The following is a 21430-nucleotide window of genomic DNA, read 5'->3' on the forward strand; positions in this document are numbered from 1 at the left end:
GTTACAAAAAGTAAAAGATGGAAGTAAAAATGACTAGGATTATAAAGAAAATAACTTTTCACCTTTACTGTTGGATGAATGACCCTTCATCTCATTTGAAAATCTCTAAAAATCTACTCAAATATTACAATGAATACATGCCACCATTTTGTTTCTCAAATAACAACTCTTTTACTAAGGATGAATCACATTGCTACAATGAATCTCAACAATTCTACAGGGACAAATAAATCTCAAGAGGAAGGTAAAAAATCTCTCATTAATGGGACATACAATTTTCATATAAAAAGACTTTTATTAAAGTTGATAGTCTTCCAAATCTTTAGGTATTTAATACATAAGACTTGGGGGTTGCTAAGTTTTAATATTTTAGTTGAATATTATTAACTTTTTATGTGGGAAAATACATTAACAATATCCATATGTTTTTTTCATTAAATTATTGAGTCTAGCGGTTCACCAAACCCACATGTTCGAGCCTAAATACATATAGGCTTGGTGAACTATCATATCTAACTTTTTTAAGTTCAATGTTAAGAACACACACAAATATATATATAATAAAATGCCAAACACAATATCTCTAGGCTCGATATCATGCCAAACCTAAATGGATATGAAACTAACAATCTTTCTAAATTCCATATTTGGCTACAAGACTTTGTTTGTTTATTTTTGTAATCCTTAACATAAAATCTTAAGGTCATCTCTCAAACACCCTTCAGTGTATAAAAATATTCTAAAGACCTACCATTGTTCCATCAATATTAATGATATATAAGAGATATTTATCTTTTATTAATGATGTGTAAGAAATATTTATTACTCATTGATATTATTAAAAAGATATTTACTTAAACATCTAAAAGTCATTAAATCTTAAAAAAAGCTTTTTATAGGTATTAGCTACCAATTATCGTGACCTACCCAAGTACCATATATAAGCTAACAGTCATCTTAACTAGAGAGAATGAATTAAATTGCTAGAACAAAAGGTTTAATTGATTATTCAATACATAAACTTTAATCTTAAACCACTTAGATTTTTTAAGACCATAACAAACTTAACCCATAATAAAGTATGTATAAGTTGGCTAGTTAACAATAACACAAATAAGTTAATCTGCATCATGCATAATATACTATAGTTTTAAAACCCGGTCCAAGTTTAAAAAAATAAAAAAAGTCAAAAACTCGGATGACATAGTTGACTTGATAAAATTTAGTCAAAAATCTGGTTGTAACTTGTTGGGTATTTTTTTTTAACTAAAATGATATTGTTTTGATTTATAAAAAAATAATAGTTAATTCATATGACCTCTTTACAACCTAATAAATCAAGTAAAACCTAGTCAAAACTTAGATCCCGAAACTTAAATTAAGATGACCGGATTTTGAAACTATGTGATAGGCAACTTTGAAACACTTTATCAGGCGAGCATGCAAAATCACACTGTTGAAGTCTAAACAATATGGAATTTGGTTAAAAGAGAAGAAAAAAACAATGATGCACCGAATTGACAGGATCAGTAAACTTTTAGACATCAAAATTGAAAGCACGCATATCATTTGAACAAAAAGGAAGAAAAACAAAAGAGCAAACATGGAAATAAAGTAAAGAGTGAGGGGCAAATCCGGGATGACAAGAAAGGGACAGCAGAGGGAGATGGATACAAGAGATTTTCAAAAACCCTTGTTCCAATTAAAGCAAAACTCATAAACATAACCCTCCCACCCTAATCCTTTTCGTCTTCCTTAGCTCCTTTCTCTTTCCCTTTATTTTCTCCTCCCCTTCAATAAATTATTAAAAAAACCGCCAAAAACCCTAACCCCAACCTCTCCCTATATCTCTCTCTGTATTTCTACTATTATTATTGTACCCAGAACATTTCTGATTACTACTATTTCAGTTTTCTTATTTGAATATCGAGAGACATGGGAGAAATGGTTGCTACAACTGATGCTACTTCTGCCGTTACTGGTGGTGGTGGTGCTGATAGTGGACGACAGCAGCAGCATACACTGTCAGCGAGAGTGAGGAAAATTATACAATCGATTAAAGAGATTGTGGGAAATTTCTCTGATGCGGATATTTATATGGTCCTTAAAGAGACCAACATGGATCCTAACGAGACCGTTCAAAAACTGCTTAATGAAGGTCTGCGCTTTTTTTATTTATTCATTTTTTGCTGTGTTGACTGATGGTTGTTGTGCGTGCGTGTTTCCTGTTTGAAGTATTTAGACTTTGCAAGTTGGAAAATAACGGGCATATGCTAAAGAATGATGTTTTTATTTTCCGGGTTCTAAGGGTTTTAGTTTTAAATACAAGTTAATTCTTTTTGGCTTTGGTTCTGGCTTTTTTGCTTTTATGTAATGGGGCTTTTTTTCTGTGTTGTGTTCCAGTCTGGAAGTTGAAAATTGATGGCCTCTATTGGGCTTTTCACTGTCACGGCGTTATGTTTAGTTTTGCCGCGTTTTTGTGTGCTTTGGTGTTTGTGATGTGTTTTGAGTAGTGGGTATTAGGTGCTTTTGTTTGATGTTTTATTATAGAAGTGAGTGTGCAGTTCTCAATGTGCCAGGACTTGAAAAACAAATGACCTCTCAAAAGTTTGTTTTCTTCTATTTATCTTGGTCCATTGGAATTGCGTTGTACTTGTTGTTATGAAATTCTTAACTTGATGGTTGTTGGATCATGAGTAAATTTTTAAGGTGTGTTTGGGCTCTTAGAGTGGAAAGGAAGGGAGGGGAACTATAGAAGGGGGTGAAAAGACCATCCGATGTATATGATTTTTCTTTGTTTGGTGAGAGTGAAAGGGCGAGGTAAGGGGTAATGGTTATTAGGTTTCGCATATGTTATTGAAGTAAAATTGTTTTCTTATAATATTGATTTGGAGGTTAATGATAATTGTTATATGTAGTAGAAGTCATCAGCAGATTGTTCTATGAATGCCAAAATTATAGTTCCATTGATGTGCATTTTCTGAAACATGATATTAATGTGATTGGCATGTTTAATTCATACTTTTGTCACAGCATTGGATGAAATCTTTCCGTCTTGAGTATCATTGTGTCATGATTATCTGCCATCCATATTTTCAGCTACTTTAATGTAGACTGCTCAAAGGTTCATTATAGTTCATCATGCTTGGTTTGTGGTGCATCATCACCGAGCCATGTTCATTTGCTTATGGTCCCTGTCATGGAAGTTAGGTAAGTTGGGTGGTCATTAAGCTGATTCTATTCAATGATGTGTGTGGATATATCACTTGAGTTTTAGGGAGGTTAGGAAGATGGGTGTAGCTACCCATGATTTCTTTTAGAAAATGTCTTAGTTTGTTGGAAATAAAAATCTGTGTTTCTTGAACCTTCTTATCAGTCCTATGAAATGGTATCTTTGTGTGCTGTGATTTTTCCCTCTCTGGCTTGTGTTGGCTACCTTGTTGGTTTGGTCATTTTTGAAAGTGTATTTAATTTTGATGTGTTAGTTGTATAACCCTCTTATTCAAATGAATTTTATTTCATTTTCTTATCAGATCCGTTTCATGAGGTGAAGAGAAAAAGAGATAAGAAGAAAGAGGTATGATTTTGTGATCTTTCCTAATTGAATTCTGTCCTGTTGTCTGATCATTTTTCCCAATTGATATTTATGCTATTGCTAATGTGATCTCATTTGTGAATTATTACTTAATGTAGTGGAGTCACAATATGCTTTATGCTTAACATTTGGAAAGTGCTGATCTGTTAAATTCTTCTCACATGATTTCCATCATCACTGATTGCTAGGCATTTGATTCTATAATTTCATTAGAGTTCTGGAATTAACATCCGACATTGCATTATTTTCTGTGTTTTCAGATTGAAATTTTCTGCTTTATTATTATGTTCAATTAGTCCAATATGAACTTATTAGACCATGCCATTTAAGAATTTGCAACTGTTCACATTTAAGGAATTTGTCTCTACTACCTCTTAAATAATTATACAATACAGGATTCAAGGAAATCTTATATCCAATTCAATTTGTAATTTCAAACATTCAAGGAATTTTTGATGTCATATTGTGAGTTTTGTTGTTTGGAGAATGTGCTGTCATAATTCTCATATCTATGCTCTCTTGCATCACAATTAATTAATTTTTCTTCTGTCAAAAATTCTTAAATACATTCGGGTGAACAGCTGCTAAGATTGAACATAATTTACATGGATTAAGGTCTTTGATTAAAAGGTATACAATCCTGTTTCAAATTGAAGTTTAAGTGTTTTGTTTTACAGTTATTGCATTAATTTCCATGTCAATGCTTGCACTGATCTAACATTTTACTCATGAGTTTACATGCTTGTGGCCTCAGAGTATGAGTTATAGGGGTTCTGTGGATTCAAGAAAACAACCTGAGAATTTTGGTCAAGGGATGAGACCCCATACAGTTTTGGATCGCTATGCTCGACGAGGAGGCCATACTCGAACTGATTCGATTGGTAATCGAGGAGTTAACAGAGAATTCCGTGTCGTGAGAGACAACAGAGTTAATCAAAATGCAAATAGAGAACCAAAGCCTGCTTTGCCACAAGGTTCAACATCAGCGAAGGAGAAAGGCAGTGGAGTTGTTACAGAAAAAGGGTATGCCTTTTCAGGTTCTTGCACAAACTTTTCATGCCATTTTTTCTCTGTTTGTTTTCATTCACTTACCCTGACTGTCATTCTTGGTGGCCCTATTATGCCCAAGTGCAAAATGGTAGTCTGGAAATTATTTTCACAAACTGTAGCAATCTTTGCTGGTGCAAAAGCGTTTTGTTTATATTTATCGCATAAACATTCAAGCTTCTGAACTAAGACAGATTTGATATGATCATGACCTTAGTAAACCACAATCCTCAGCTTGAGAGTTTCCGTTCTACTAGCAATGGTCATGAAGTGACATTGTGAACTTAGTTATAGCCTATAAGTTTCACTTTTACAGTTAAAATAAGTAGCTGCTACATAACTTGGATAAATATTAAATTTTACTTTTTATTTTTGGGAAAAAGAAAGGCAACAAGCTCTAAAAGCATTGGCTGTCATCCAAGTGTGCAGGGTTCTGTTAATGCAGTTAGTGTTACTGTTACATTATGTGTGTTTTCACCAACCTGAAAGCACATATGCAATCATGCCAAATTACTAGCTTTCCCAACCCACAACCTTAGCTGATAAGGAATAGTGCTAAAAAGCCTCAAAGTCAATGTGTTTCTAAGTTCCTAGGGTAGGTGCTTTTACATAGGCTTACATGAGGTGGCCAATGAGCACCTAAAGTGCAGAACTCATCAGTTAATTAGGTGAGAAAAAGATAAATTCTCTGTTTTTGTTTCTTTGGGAACATATTCTCTCTATTTTGTTCAGTTCCTTTACTTTCTCTCACCTCACTCCTTTTCCTCTTTCTGTCCATGTTTTTTTTCCTAGACAAAACTGGGGTTTTATTTTATTTTATTTTATTCAAATTTGAGCTGATAGGCTAATTTTATTTTCATGTAAAGTGCATACCTGTTCTTGGTGCCTAGATTCCAAGAGCTATTGGTGCTTTAGCACAGCTAGTCTCTTTTAAGAACTCTTAGCGGGAGAAGGGAGGCTAATCTTTTGGATTTTCCGGAATTCAATTGACAATTATTCTGGTTTTAAACAGTGCATTGTACATATGAAGAAACCCTTAATTTCCATTGATGTATTTCTTTTGCAAACTTAATGGAGCTTGGGTAACTAGGATTTTCAATGAGATATTGTGGAAAGGAAAAAAGAAATTGAGAGAATAGAGGATTTTTGGGTATCCTTTTAATGAGATACTCTTTCTCCATTTAGTTTCCACCTTGAAAGTTCTTATTATTTTGAGTAAATCTTTGGTTACCTGGGTTCTAACTTAGAAGGCACAGTAGGAAAAAAAGGGAAACTGGTGACTAGTATTAAAGAGTTGAATATCAACTTCTACTGAAAAAAGAAGAAATGAAGGAATTCCATTGTGGTTTTGCTTTGCATCATACAAGTGATCATTGTTGTGTTCTTTGCTATTGAATCATTATTTACTTTCAGTTGAAAATCCAACTGACTATTTTTAAGGAATTGAACAAGATCCTTATTTTTCTTTTAGCAGTTCAACAGGAATTTCAAACAACAACTTAAAGCCTTCTAACGCACAAAGTTCATCTCAAACTTCTAATGGGCCTACTGATCCTGAACATAGATACAACAGAGATGCTAAATCAAGGGTTGGTGATAGGAAAGTGGTGGTATCAGAGGAAAAGCGATCTACAGCTTCTAATGCTACTACTTCACGGGCACAATTGGTGAAACCCAATAATTCTCAACAACATGATGCATTGCTAGCTTCAAGCAATTCTGTTGTTGGGGTGTACTCCTCCTCGACAGATCCTGTGCATGTGCCATCTCCCGATTCTAGATCATCTGGTGTTGTTGGGGCGATTAAGCGTGAGGTTGGGGTGGTGGGTGGTCACCGGCAGTCTGAAAATGCTGTCAAAGATTTGTCATCAAGTCATTCATTCTCAGAATCATTTCATCCTTTAACTGCAATATCTAATACAGATCAAGTCCGTCAAACTGCTGTGATTGAATCAATGCCCAGCGTTCCTGTTAACAGATCGTTCTTACACAACCAGTATAACAGCAGGCCTCATCAACAAACTGTGGGTTATCCAAAAGGTTTTACATCTTCTATAAGCTCTTTTCTTAGGTTATTGTCCTTTAAATTGTTCTTGCTGCTGTTTCGATAACAACAGTCTGTGATGACCTTTTCTGCTTTGAATCATCCATTTCTGGTTTTTTTTTTTTTTTTTGACATCTGAAAAGCACTTGTTATTTACATTAATCTACCCACTCATGGTTGCTATTATGGTGTGATTTCTATATGAACTTAAGTACTATTATTACAGCATGTGTTACATTGGCTTTAATGATGCTATTTCTTCAAGGGTTTAGATTGTTGAGCATTGAATGTTGTCCGGATTCTGGAGTGTTTTAGTGATACTCCTTTGCTGTGAAGGGGCTCTGTACTTGAAAATTGACATGAATGGCCTAATAGGGTTTTGATATTACCTGTGAATTTCCCATGTGCTTGATCTCATTCTATCATATTTCATTATTAATTTTAATGAATGAAATTCTCCTGCTTTTTAATTTTAGGTGAGTTATTAGCTTTTTTCTGTAGTTTGTACACTAATAAGTATGAGGAACATTAATGAAAACTTGCAATGACTGGACTGCTCTGCTTATTTTCTGAAATTTCTGGTACTTATTTAACCAAAAAATTTTGTGCAGCTTCACAGCATAATAAAGAGTGGAAACCAAAGTCGAGCCAGAAATCAAGTATTACTAGCCCTGGAGTTATTGGAACTCCAACAAAATCCAGTTCGCCTCCCACAGATAATTCTAAGAGCATGGAATTGAATGCAGCTAATTTGCAGGACAAATTTTCACAAGTAAACATTCATGAAAATCAGAATGTAATCATAGCACAACATATTCGAGTCCCTGAGAATGATAGGTGCAAGCTGACCTTTGGCAGTTTTGGAGTGGAATTTGATCCTTCCATGAATTCTACACCTGGATTTCAAGCAGTAGGAATTTCAGAAGAATCAAACAGGGAATCTGCCATCAGGTCTGTTTTCTATTTTGCACAATCTCTTACATCTTGAGGTTTTGCAAATTAAGATATCTGAATTGGGAAAGCTTTGCAATGTTGTTGTTTCCATATAACATTCTTCAGATGAGTTCCATACTGTCTATCAATGTGAATGATGGTACGGTCATTTGCTCTGAACACTCGCTATTGTTATTGTTCCTTTAGGGCTGGCGTCCATAAATTGGTATCTTCCTGTTGCAGTTAAATAAACTTAAGCAAACAAAGTCAGAAATATTGCTGATAAATAATAATTAGGGTAAATTTAGTAATGTAATAGCATCAGTACAAGTATCCTATCATTGGAAGAGTAAAGATAGGAGTTTTCAAGTAGAAATTAAAAAGACAAAAAAAGAAAAGAAAGGAGAAGTGTGTTAAAAAAGCTGTAGAAAATTACATATTAAAAGCAGTTGATTGAACATAGTTAACATGAAATACTATGCCAAGTTCAGTGCTCTAATTTGTGCTAAACATGAAATGGTAAATGTTATGGCAGTTTACCAGCATCTTGTCCGGAGTCTTCCAGTGAAGATGCACCTGGTGGCAAGCAGATTGAGTTGCTAGATGATCAAGCAAGAAATTCTGAGTCTGACTCTCCAGAAGCTGGTTTAGCATCTGAACATCAATTGCCTGAGAAGTCATCAAGTCCTCCAGACTTGGATAATTATGCTGATATTGGTTTGGTTTGAAACAGCAGTCCATCCTATGCTCCTTCAGAGTCACAACAGCAACAAGATCATCCTGAGTTACCAAGCTTTTCGGTGAGTTCACTCCTTGGATTAATGAAATGTTATATGCCAGCTTAAAATTAATGCTTAGCAAGTTGCTTTAGAGTGGTGTCAGCTTTTATTTGAAATAATAAAAAAAAGCAGTTTTCATTGCATGATCTTTTCCATACCTCTTTTTGTTAGCATTCTGATGTGATTGTGTGCAAGCAGGCATATGATCCCCAGACTGGTTATGATATGTCATACTTCCGACCCCCAATTGATGAAATAGTACAAGTACAGGGTCATCCATCTTCACGCGAGGTAAATTTACCTGCTATAATACTTTTAGATGTGCAAGGTAGCATGCTTCTCCATGTCTTCATCGCATGTTAACTTGCATGCTTGCAAATGTGCACAAACCCGGTTTCCTTATTTATCGATGTGAATGGGTAAATAGCAGCTGTCAGTTTGGATCTGCATAATTACATAGCGTATGTGGTGGTGGAAATTGTCTTTTCTTATAGACTGACACTCAGGAAAGCAATTGTGCTTCGAAGAAAACTTCCCTTTTTATTCATTGCGTTATATTATATGGAAGTATGGCGTCATGTAATTTTCATTTTGACTTCAGGTCTTAACGGCCCATACAGGCAACCACATTCCTACATCAACAATGCCTGCAATGCAACAGCAGCCTCCAATGACTCAAATGTACCCACAATTTCATGTCTCACCTTTCACAAATCTCATGCCATATCGTCAGTTCATCTCTCCTGTTTATGTTCCACCAATGCCCATGCCTGGCTACTCTAGCAACCCTGCATATCCACATCCATCAAATGGAAACAGTTACATGCTGATGCCCGGAGGTGGTTCTCATATTAATGCAAATGGCCTCAAGTATGGAATCCAGCACTATAAACCGGTTCCTAGCAGCAATCCTGCTGGTTTTGGAAATTTTACAAGTCCAAGTGGGTATGCGATAAATGCTCCTGGTGTGGTTGGAAGTGCAGCAGGTCTTGAAGACCCATCTCGGATGAAGTACAAAGATGGAAACATTTATGTTCCCAACCCACAGGTAAAAGTTCTGTCGGTAATGACAATCTGACTTTACATTTGGTTGCTTTAATGGCTAACCGAATAATTACATGAATGGGTCTGTCCATCACCTCTTTGTTGATTGCCTTTTACATTTGCTGTTGCAGGCTGAGTCATCTGAAATTTGGATTCAGAACCCAAGGGATCTTCCAGGCTTGCAATCCTCACCGTACTATAACATCCCTGGGCAGACACATACTGCGTATTTGCCATCCCCCACTGGCCATGCCTCCTTCAATGCGGCTGCAGCACAATCTTCTCACATGCAATTCCCAGGCTTGTATCCACCTCCACAGCCAACTGCAATGGCAAGCCCCCACCATTTGGGTCCTGTTATGGGCAACAATGTTGGAATTGGGGTTGCCCCATCTGCTCCCGGGGCACAAGTGGGTGCTTATCAGCAACCTCAGTTAGGCCATCTCAACTGGACAACAAACTTCTGAAGGTAACAAATCAAACCCCATAAGGGATTCAAGTAGTTATAGAAATTTATTTTTCCTTGTGAAATATTTAACCTTTTTATCTTCTTTTATTTAATGCAATCAAAGTTCCATTTTCGGGCATCTTTCTTTCTTTTTTGCTGTTCTATTTAGGTTGCTTCTGTTTCCCATAGTGTAGACAAACCATGCACATCGAATCAAAGATTCAGATGTAGGCAAATATGGTAATAAAAAAAAATGTTTCGTAAATTGTATACTGGTGTATAGTGTTAAACCCCATTGTATGTCCTTGCAAGTCAACACGATTGGTCTGTTCCTAAATGGAGTCCATAATTGATTGTCAGTTTTTCTTGTAGCAGTGCTGTTCTTCCGACTTCCAAGTGCTCAAAGTGTGATCCTAACCGTCCGTATTGGTTACGAAAGCCTTTCTTTTGTGGTTGATCGTTGTTTGAAAACCCAATTTTGGGTCTCCAAATTTGCTGGAGTTAATTATAAATTAGTCTTCATAGTTTTTAGAAATGAATTGTTTCTCTTCAATGAAACAAAAAAAAAAACCCCTTAAACAACCCTTGTAGTTTCATATCTTATTACCAACTTACTCTCACTTTATTAATAAACCTAGTGAAGTATCATCAATTTAATATTTTGTTTTTCAAAAACGTTTATTTTTTACCAAATCTTCCAGCTCACAAAATTCTTTTCCCTCACCAGAAAGGAGAAAAATTATTGATTCTTCACCGTAAGACCACGATTAATAACACAACCATAATAAAATAAAACTCATGTTCAAGAGTTTATATATTCCAAATTCAGAAAAAAAACTAAATCCCATAGGAAAAGCACTATAGATCCCTTAACAAAGCCCTGCTTATTGGCACAATGCTTTGTATTTTTTAGGTCCCTTGAACTTCTTCTTCTTCTTCTTTTTTATTTTATTCATCAAACATTTTTGTTTAATTTTATCCTTGTATATTGTTATTTTGTATTTGGGTCTACAAAATTATTTTGGTTAACTTGGTATGTGGTTCTCTAAGGGCTTGAAAAAATATTATAATATTTGATTGATACTCAATTTTTTTTTAAAAAATCAATTTTATTACTTGAAAAAAATTGAAAATTGAGGGACCCAATATGGCATGTCTAACACAAAGGTTTTGTTGTACTGTTCAAAACACACTTTTGAAATTGTTTGCCTTTGGAATTGTTTCATTTTCTATTTTGGTTCCTTTGTTTTTTGTAATTCTTGTTTTAGGTTAAAATTTTATTTTGTTGGTTTTTAATTCATCGGCTTGAGAGTGGAGAGAGAGAGAGAGAGTTGCTAAAAAATAATGAAAAAGAGAGAGTTTATGGTTAAATATATTTTAATAATGAAATAAGTTATTTTTAGTATTTTATTAAAATAGTAAAAAATTTCAGATTAGATTTTATCTTTCCACGATTACTTCTAGGTTAAGGTGTCCAAGCTTAATTGTTTTAAGCAAGAACCACCCTATACTTAAATCAATAAATTGTAAGAAGAAAAGAAAATGTAACAACGAGAAAAAAAACGTATGAGAGTGTATATAGTTGTGATTGTTGTGTACGGCATTGTATTGTGACCTTACATGAACTGGTGTCTTGTTACAAATAATCTAAGATATTTATATATCTCAATCATATAAAATTACCTTGGAAAACATGGAGTTGCAAACGCCATGTGGAGTAATGATGGAACAATACCTATACCATGTAAGTAAAGCTGTGTAGACGCCATACCTAAAGGCTTGATGCCACTGCTACTGGTGAGAAAGATCAGCATCCATTGAAAAGATAGGTTGACAAGAGATAGCCATTTGTAAGAAATATAGGCGGCATCCTGACAAGTTATGTGTTTGTAAGAATATACGATTGCCATGCCAAAAGTCTTTCATGGTCTCTGGCCTTCAAGGTGTAATACACCAGAGATAACAAAACACTTGAAAAGCATCATAAGTATATGAAAATAAAACAAAAGTAAATAAAATAAAACTGTCTTTTAGAATCAAGTTTTTGATCTAATTATATATTTTTAAAAATAAACTTGTAAAATAAAATCTAAACCAAAAAATGTCATTAATGGTTATACAAAACAACGCTTATTAACACTAGAAAAATATATTATAATCTTATTAAAAAAATTAATTAAAAAATGAATTATGCTTTATTAAATAATATCCCAAATATATTTTTAATTAATTTATTTAAATGAATTTTAATTAAAAATTTTCAAGACCCGATTTGAATTTAAAATATTTTTCATTCAGATGTTGTTTCACCATATTAATTTTTTTTATTGGATTTAAATTTAAATTAAAAAGGAGAAAAACTTCAAAGATAAAAAACAAATAGGCCTCGACCCAAGTGCTAAGCCCTATTCCTAGTAAGCCCATTAATCCCTCTCTATCTCTATCTATTTTATTTTACTTTTGTTATATTTTCATATACTTGGGAGTGTTTTACACCTCGGATGTCGGAGGCTTTTGAAGTGTAATAATTAAGATTATTTTCACTATCTCATGATGAGGCTGGAAGGATAAGATGTGTGAGTATCTGTGTATTATTCGAGGCTGCGCTCTTTAATGCGAGATGTCCTTCCTTTTGTTCCTCGGGATCACCACTTTACATGTTTCATGCTCCTCCTTTATTTGTCTGCAAGCACCCAGGCATATGCTTGGAAGGACCTTCCTTTATTTGTCTCTCGTGTTTTGCATCTTCAAGGATACGATAACCTCAATCTGAAATCAAATTCCATCTCGATCGCTGCAATGCTACTTTACAAGTTACATATCTAACTACTTAGGTTGAGCCTTCACACCAGCATGCATGGCACCGACACCAACTATATATGATCTCATCAGGAAAGAAAGAAGGGACAATATTCATATCAAGAATCGAATCTGTAGATCGAGTATAAATCTTGGTTCGAGTCGTACCGCAAGCTAGGTTAGTTGAATAGATGAACTATGTGTATATATACTCTATATAATGGAGTTATCTATTCTTCATATGAACGTCACTGAGATTTGATCTGCAACTTGTTGAAGAATTAATGTGGGGTAACTCGTTTTATTCAATAAAAGCTAGAGGAAAATAATGCCTACCCCCCTTCCTGCTCTCGTTCTGGAATGAGATCGAAAGCTAATTATTCAAGTGGGAAAAGAATTGTGGTGGTGTCCGATCGGGCAGATCGAGTCAATCTCGTGCTGCTGCTAGTGGGCGGCCCTCTCTTCTCCTCCCCCATCATTTCATAGCAATTACGCAATATTTCTTCGCAAAGGAAAATCTCAAGTGGATAGTTACTGCCACTCGTGCGAAGATCTCATCTGATCGGCTGCCTCTGCCCTTTTACCATGAAGCAACTCGTCTTCTTTCGGCTATGGGATAAGGATTATATATTGCACGTGCACATGAACACATATAACGACAAGGCAAAATAACCAAATTTTAAGGTTGTTTATCCGTGTGAGGGAGGCGGGACTCATGAAAAGAGAAGGGAGGCAATCTTAGGACTTTGAATTCGCCCATTTTTTTAGACATTTGCCACCGTATTTTTTGAAGCTTGTTCATTAGCCAATGGAATATTTACTAGATAATACTTTTTTTTAGAATTAAATGTATGTGAAATTATCATTTAAACAGTCTATTTGTGTTTTTCAATTTAGTTCTGATATAATTTTGCTTAAGTACTACATATTAAAGTAATATTATTTGTATAATGATACCTATTGTAACAGTGTTTTTTGTTTTGGGAATCTTGTAATATTATTAGGCTGAGAAGCAAGTATAAATCCAACAAGAAGACTGAAATAAGCATAACTATGAGAAGCTGTGTATTGAAACTAAAAATAAATTTGAATTGATGCTAATTTTAGCTTTTTTTTGTGGTTAATGAATAGCGAGGAGGTCCTGTCTTGGTTTATGAAGACGGCTTCTTTTATACAAGAAAAATTGGGGGTGTGGCGGGGGCGGGGAACTATTAGGTAGGCATGCATTTATGAATTCAATACGCATGGTCATGATCCTTGGTGGGGAAGAAACTTCATTCGTTTAGATTTTTAAGCTTTCCATGATGAAATCACATCTTCTTTAGCAGTGTGGCAGAGGGTCTTGATTGTAGCTAGGGTTGGGTGACCCATTGTTGAAATGGAATCGCAAAAAAATGATGAAACATACATGGTCCTTCATCAGGATGATTTCTAAATTCTAAGCACAGAGGATTGAACGGTGAAGTGAGGTTGATGCTAGGCAGTAGGGCACCCTTTTAAAATGAAATTCATGATAGAAATTTTCAGTGGACTAGTTCTGTGATTGAGGATTTGAGGGACCAAATCAAGCAACACGCACGCTCTTAACTTCATCTAGAATTTGCATGATCAATCTTGATTAACATGAGGTCTAACATGAGGTCCAACCATTTTATTCTAAATAGAAAATTTTATGATACTCGAAAATAACTAGTGACACTTATTAGTTAATTCCTGAATTTATTTAAAAATAAATAAATATAACTACAAGATAAAAATTTCTTATTATTGTTAGTGGGCCGCATGTTTCATCTTTTTTTTTTATTGTGTTTATTGTTTTCCAGATAAGTATAAGAAGCAATTAATAGGATAATAATATAGTTAGATCTTGATTACCATGAAATTCTTTCTATATTAACAGCTTAAAACCAGTACGCAAGTATTCAGTTCACTTTTGTGATCTTCTCTTCTATCAAGCAATAGGATCAAATCCCACTAATGTGCTAAAAACTAAAAAAAAAAAAAAAACAAGATAAATTCCTTTTGTTTTCTCGGCAGTATTTCTACTTGTGCTCTAGCGATACCTTAAAGCAAATTTACATGCATTTGGACAAATTAACTAATTATGTGCTAGCAAAAACGGCTTGTGAAGCGTCAAATCTGATGTAGGGTGGAGGCTGGACTCCCACAAAGAACGTCTCGATATTCCTTCTTACTTGGGATGATGGCTGCGGGGAAATGTGGAGGGAACTTTTTAGACATTAATGTAGTTGCGTTTCGGGTCTCTAAATTGGTCATTCCACATCTGAATGGAATCTCCTCTTCCATTTTACTCTTATCACACCCCCGTGATTGTAAAGGAATTTCCCAACCTTCTTTGATATCTTAACCCTCGCTCACCGGATCTTCCATTTATTTCTCTTTCATTTACTCTCCTTCTATCACAAAGTAATCACTTCAACTCTGTGTTTACTATAGACCAAAAGAAAAAACGAGTGTTTGTTAATATGCCTATACTGGACTAGCTAGTTTGATTGGAAAAATCATTTGATTTTGTTCCTAGCGATTTGAATTGAATGTGGATGATGTTGTTGTTAAAAATTTATATGGGATTGAGATTTTTATGGTTTAAGTTGAAAGTGTCTAGACTCGAATATAGATTTTGTTCCTAATTTTATATTGCAAAAACATTTCTAGAATTTCAAAGCCATCAGTAACTATGAGAAATATAAAATAATAAGTATAACTAATCAAATTAGAGTAAATAAATAATTTATATGGTTTGATAACCTATGCTTGCTGCTTGCTTTACGAGAAGTACAATCATGATAATTCATTATAAGAAACTAAAATAGATATTTTTTAAAATTTTTTAGCCATTAAAATGCAAAGAATGAAGATATTTATTGATCAGTTTTAAACTTAAAATATGATAGTTTTAGGCTTTTATATATTGACTAAGTATACAGATATTTATTTTATTATTTGGTATAACACCTCGTATTTTTCCAATACAATCACACTTATTTTTTATGATTTTGTACATAAAAAAAGGGAAAGTCCCAACAACATTTCTAGAATCTCAAACCCATCAATAACTATAGAAATATAAAATAATAAGTACATTTAATCACACAAGAGCACATGGATAATTTATATGGTTTGACAACCTATGCTTCACGAGAAGTACAATCACGATAATTCATCATGAGAAACTAAAACTGACATTCTTTTATTTTTTTTAGCCACCAAAATGCAGAGAATGAAGATATTTATTAATCAGTCTTAACTTTAAAATATGATAACTTTAGGCTTTTATATATTGATCAAGTATACGAATATTTATTTTATCACTTGGTATAACACCTCGTATTTTTCCAATACAATCACACTTATTCTTATGATTTTGTACATAAAAAAGGAGGAAAGTCCCGACAACATTTCTAGAATCTCAAACCCATCAATAACTAGAGAAATATAAAATAATAAGTACAGTTAATCACACAAGAGAAAATAAATAATTTATATGGTTTGACAACCTATGATTGCTTCATGAGAAGTACAATCATGATAATTCACTATGAGAAACTAAAACTGATATTTTTTTTAATTTTGTTTAGCCATCAAAATGCAGATAATGAAGACATTTATTGATCAGTCTTAACCTTACAATATGATAACTTTAGGCTTTTATATATTGACCAAATATATGGTTATTTATTTTATCATTTGGTATAACACCTTATATTTTCCCAATATAATCACACCTATTTCTTATGACTTTGTATATAAAATAGGAGGAAAGTCCTAACAACATTTCTATTTGCTATTATCTCCTATATATATATTTACCACATCAATTACTAAATGATTAGTACTTAAAAGTGCATTTTCATCAAGATTTTATATCATCATTTTGCACTTGAAGTATCAATAACTCCTTAAAGACATGTCATTGCTCTCTATAGCCCAAACTGAGCATTTGTTCCATTACTAAATTAATTGGTTTTTTTAATTACCTATTTATCAGGCGTTAGTTCTATACATTAGGATAACTAGTTTCTTTGATTTCTCGTTAACTAGGGCATTAATCCCATAAGATTCAAGCTTCCATAATATTCTATAAGATGTTTTGTGTTTTGATCATTAACTCACACTTACAACATGAAGCAATCAAGCTTTCATAAGATTTCTCCTAAATAAAAAGATGAAAGAATGAAAAGGGAGAAGATAAAAAGGCTATAATTTTTATTCCCTTTCTTTTTTTCCAGTTTTGAACGTCAGCATTTATAGGGAAAGAGAAGAAGAATTTGGTCAAATGACAAAAATATCTTTGATGAGTCCATGAGTCATTTTTCAGTATTATCCAATTGTCAGTTTCTTTGTAAAGCCTTTCTGATATTCGATTGACCTAAAATCCTAACCTAAGATAGAAACACATGTTAGGAGATGCCATGCAAAATTTTAGTTCGACCTAATAATTAGATTGATAGTTATGCCTGGAAACATAAAACTATACAACATATAATTTTTACTCTAAATCCCCACTTTTACTAAATGTTTTGATTTTGTTAAATCATCAATATTTTTGAAATATTTCATTTGTGACTGTTATCCCAAATTACTATTAAATCATTAATATTCCCTCAAGTTTCATTCCCTTTTGGTTTAAAAATTATACAATTTTATGCAGTGTTTATATTGGCGATCCAAGCTAGTTGCACGTAACCATATATCAATTTATTTAAAAATTTTAAATTCTTTTCTAAATGTTTTCTCTCAAATTCGTACAGATTCTCCATATTTATCTCTATTTTATCAATTTTTTCGCTACGAGTTTACATTGTACCTTTTATATTTGTCGGGTCATATTTTCCAGATTCAGATATATTTTTAATATCAAGTTTAAACTGACTACACATTTTTAATTTTATTAAATTATATCATAGAACATTTCTTTCCCTTTTTATCTATTCTTTTTGTTCTTTTATCTACTTTTCTCTATTTTTTTTAATTTTTCCCACTATTTTTCATTTATTTATTTTATAATTAACATAAGAACATTTTATTTCAAGTTTCCAAAATCTAAAATCACCTTCTTAATTCAAATACACAATTTACTTATTTAACATATCATCATCATCATCATCATCATCCAGGGTTTACATTTGGGTTCGTAATTTAAGACAAACCAAACAAATTTCCACCATGGCTTAAATTGAGACAATTTACAAAACTTGAACTCCTATCTCATCACCTCCACAAAGCATCTTTCAAGTACTAAAATAACCAATCAATTTCAAGCAATGCTTGAAGTTGACTATATAGATAGGCTTCGTTAACATATTTGCAAGGTTCCTAGCTATATCAATATTCTTTACTGATACATCACCTTATGATATATTAGAATAAAGTGATACCTGACATAAACATGTTTGATCTTATTATTTTACTTTTCTTCTATCACAAAGTAATCACTTCAACTTTGTGTTTACTATAGAGCAAAAGCGAAAAGAAAGAGTGTTTGTTAATATGCCTATACTTGCAACTTGTATAATATATATGATTTTGAGAGTATTTCTTTAAACAAAAAAAAAAGTGATCTAAGAAGTCTTGTATTGTTTGAAATGGACTAGCTAGTTTGGTTGGAAAAGTCATTTGATTTTGTTTCTAGAGATTTGAATTGAATCTTGATGATGTTGTGAAAACTTTATATTGGATTGAGGCTTTTACGTTTTAAGCTGAAAGTGTTTACACTGGAATGTAGATTTTGTTCTCAAGACTGTGTTGCAAAAACATTTCTCAAATTTTAAACACATTAATAAATAGAGAAATATGAAATAACAAGTACAATTATTCACACGAGCACACAAATAATTTATATGGTTTGACAACCTACGCTTACTTCACAAATAGTAAAATCATGACAATTCCCTATGAGAAATTAATAGATTATAAAGTGTCACATAAAATTACTCTTTTACCCAAGATTCCAAAGAAATCCAAAACACACATTTTTCTCTTCTTTTTAGCCGCCAAAATAAAAAGAAGGAAGACATTTATTGATCGGTCTTAGCATTAAAATATGATAACTTTAGGTTTTTATATATTTACTAAGTATATTAGTATTTATTCTATCATTTAGTATAACACCCCGTATTTTTCCAATTCAATTACACCTGTTTCATATGGTTTTACACATAAAAATTTGGGTATATATTTGTATATATATACAAGGAGGAAAGTCCTAACAACGTTTCAATAGTTTTATAAATATACACAATTTATTACATCTCTTATTAAAAATTTGATCTACTTTAACCATTTATAATTTATCAAGTTCTCTACTTCATGACACTCAAAACATTTAATTTTTCTAGATTTTAATTTTGATCTGAATATATCTCCACTATTTGAACCCTTATTATCTATTCCACACCTCATAATCAAGCTCTTTGTATGATCATTATTATGACTAATTGAAACTTGTTTTTTAAAATCCCTAGAGTTTAAGGAAGCTTTGGCATCTTCTAAACTACTATCATTTTTATACATCAAAACATCCATAAAGTGATTATAAGATGAAGGTAATGCTCACAATAAAATCAAAACTTGATCCTTATTTTCAACATTAGCTTTTCATAAATCTAAAATTACTTTATTCAATTCATCAAAATGGTCTTTAATGGGCATATCCTCTTTTATCCGGAGAGTATGCAACTAACACTTTAGATATAATCAGTTCGTTAAAGATTTGGTTATATAAAGAGTTTTTAATTTTATCCATAATTTAGCAACTATACTATCCTTAACAACCTCTCTTAAAACCTTATAAAAAAGTAAAGCTAAATACATAATTTACTCGTTCAATAAGATCTTTTTCCTCCTCATCATCCATTCCCTTAAGCAAATTGTTTACACATTTAATGCTTTAAATAAACCTTGTAGAACTAATAAGGCATGCATTTTAATTAATACGCTACAAATTGAATTTATTCCTACCATTTAATTCCTTTACATTAAACTTCATCACTAATATTAATTTTATCACCATTATGAAAGCTAAGTGATAACTAGGTATGCTCTAATATCAATTTGTTGTTGAAACAGTTTTAAAATCTTAAACAAATCAGTAAGTAGAGAAATATAAAAGAACAAACACCATCAATCATATAAAAGCATAAAAGAAATTTACATGGTTTGACAACTTAGGTATATTCCACAAGCAAGATGGTCATAAAAATTCATTATGAGAAAGAAGAAGATTATAAGGTGTCACCCAAAATTGCTCTTTTATCCAAAATCCTGAAGTAACAAAAAACTCACGTGTTCTCTTTTCTCTCTAGCCACCAAAGTGTAGAGAATAAAGGCATTTACAAATCAGCCTTAACCCTAAAATATGACAACTTTAGGCTTTTATATATAGACTAAGTACATGAGTATTTATTTTTTCATTTGGGCTTATAATTTAAAACTAGACAAGTCACCTATGAGAATATAAGACTTTTCAATGCTGAAGTCAGTGTATATATATATATTGATACTGGTGTCAGAGCCTATTGGGATCTAGGTAGAATTAGTATCATAGAAGACAATTTTCTCAAAGAACATAGAGACCATTAGATAATAGGTGAATGCAACTGAATGGTGTAAGTCCCGTTAAAGTTCTAGGGCAATAAATCCATATAATCTACAGCCTGTTTCCTAGTTTATCTTTCTTCTCAATGGATTCTGTTTTCCATAGAACTACCTCTACTTCCACCTCCTCTACATCTAACTCTTCTGAAAGCAGGAAAATTGTATAAAGTGAAGAAATAACAATTGAAGACTTTACAAAAAACAGAAGAGTTAGAACAACATATCGTTGATCTTCCGTATGAAGATACTTTTTCAAAAAAATTAATACCCACGAAAGCACAACCCATACAAATGAATGCTGATTTAGAACATCATTGCAAACTTGAGATCCACGATCTCGAGTCTAAAGGTTTTATCCAAAAGTCTCGATCACCCTGGTCGTGTGCAGCGTTTTATGTAAACAAAAAATCTGAAATCGAACGCGGCACACCAAGACTTGTGATCAATTACAAACCCCTCAATTCTGCTCTCAAATGGATCAGATATCCAATCCCCAACAAAAAAGATCTACTACAAAAATTACATTCTGCATTCATATTTTCCAAGTTCGATATGAAATCTGGATTCTAGCAAATCCAAATTGATCCCAAAGATAGATACAAAACTGTTTTCACGGTTTCTTTTGGCCAATACGAATGGAATGTTATGCCATTTGGATTAAAAAATGCTCCTTCTGAATTCCAACGTATCATGAATGACATATTTAATGCACACTTAAAATTTTGCATTATTTACATTGATGATGTTCTTATTTTTTCACATTCTATAGATCAACATTTGAAACATCTACATGCTTTCTTTCATACTGCGAAACAAAATGGTTTAGTTGTTTCTAAAACAAAAATCTCCCTCTTCCAAACTCGTGTCCGTTTCCTAGGCCATTATATATGTCAAGGCACTGTCACACCAATAGAGAGGTCCCTTACCTTTACCAACAAATTTCCTGATAAGATCACCGATAAAACCCAATTACAAAGGTTCTTAGGCAGTCTTAATTATATTCTAGACTACTACCCTAATATTAGCCGTTTAGCCAAACCTTTACATGACATATTAAAAACAAATCTTATACCTTGGTCTGACCTCCAGACCAACCTAGTCAAAGAGATTAAGAAGCAAGTTCA

At 32.9% G+C, this 21430-nt stretch overlaps 1 pseudogene; it reads left to right on the forward strand.

Annotated features, from left to right (window-relative positions):
- The first annotated feature begins 1661 nt into the window (after window positions 1-1661).
- On the forward strand, window positions 1662-10029 carry LOC105136423 (uncharacterized; annotated as a pseudogene).
- Window positions 10030-21430: the final 11401 nt, after the last annotated feature.

Source organism: Populus euphratica, unplaced genomic scaffold (genome assembly GCF_000495115.2).
Source record: "Populus euphratica unplaced genomic scaffold, PopEup_1.0 scaffold174.1, whole genome shotgun sequence".
Lineage (NCBI taxonomy): Eukaryota > Viridiplantae > Streptophyta > Magnoliopsida > Malpighiales > Salicaceae > Populus > Populus euphratica.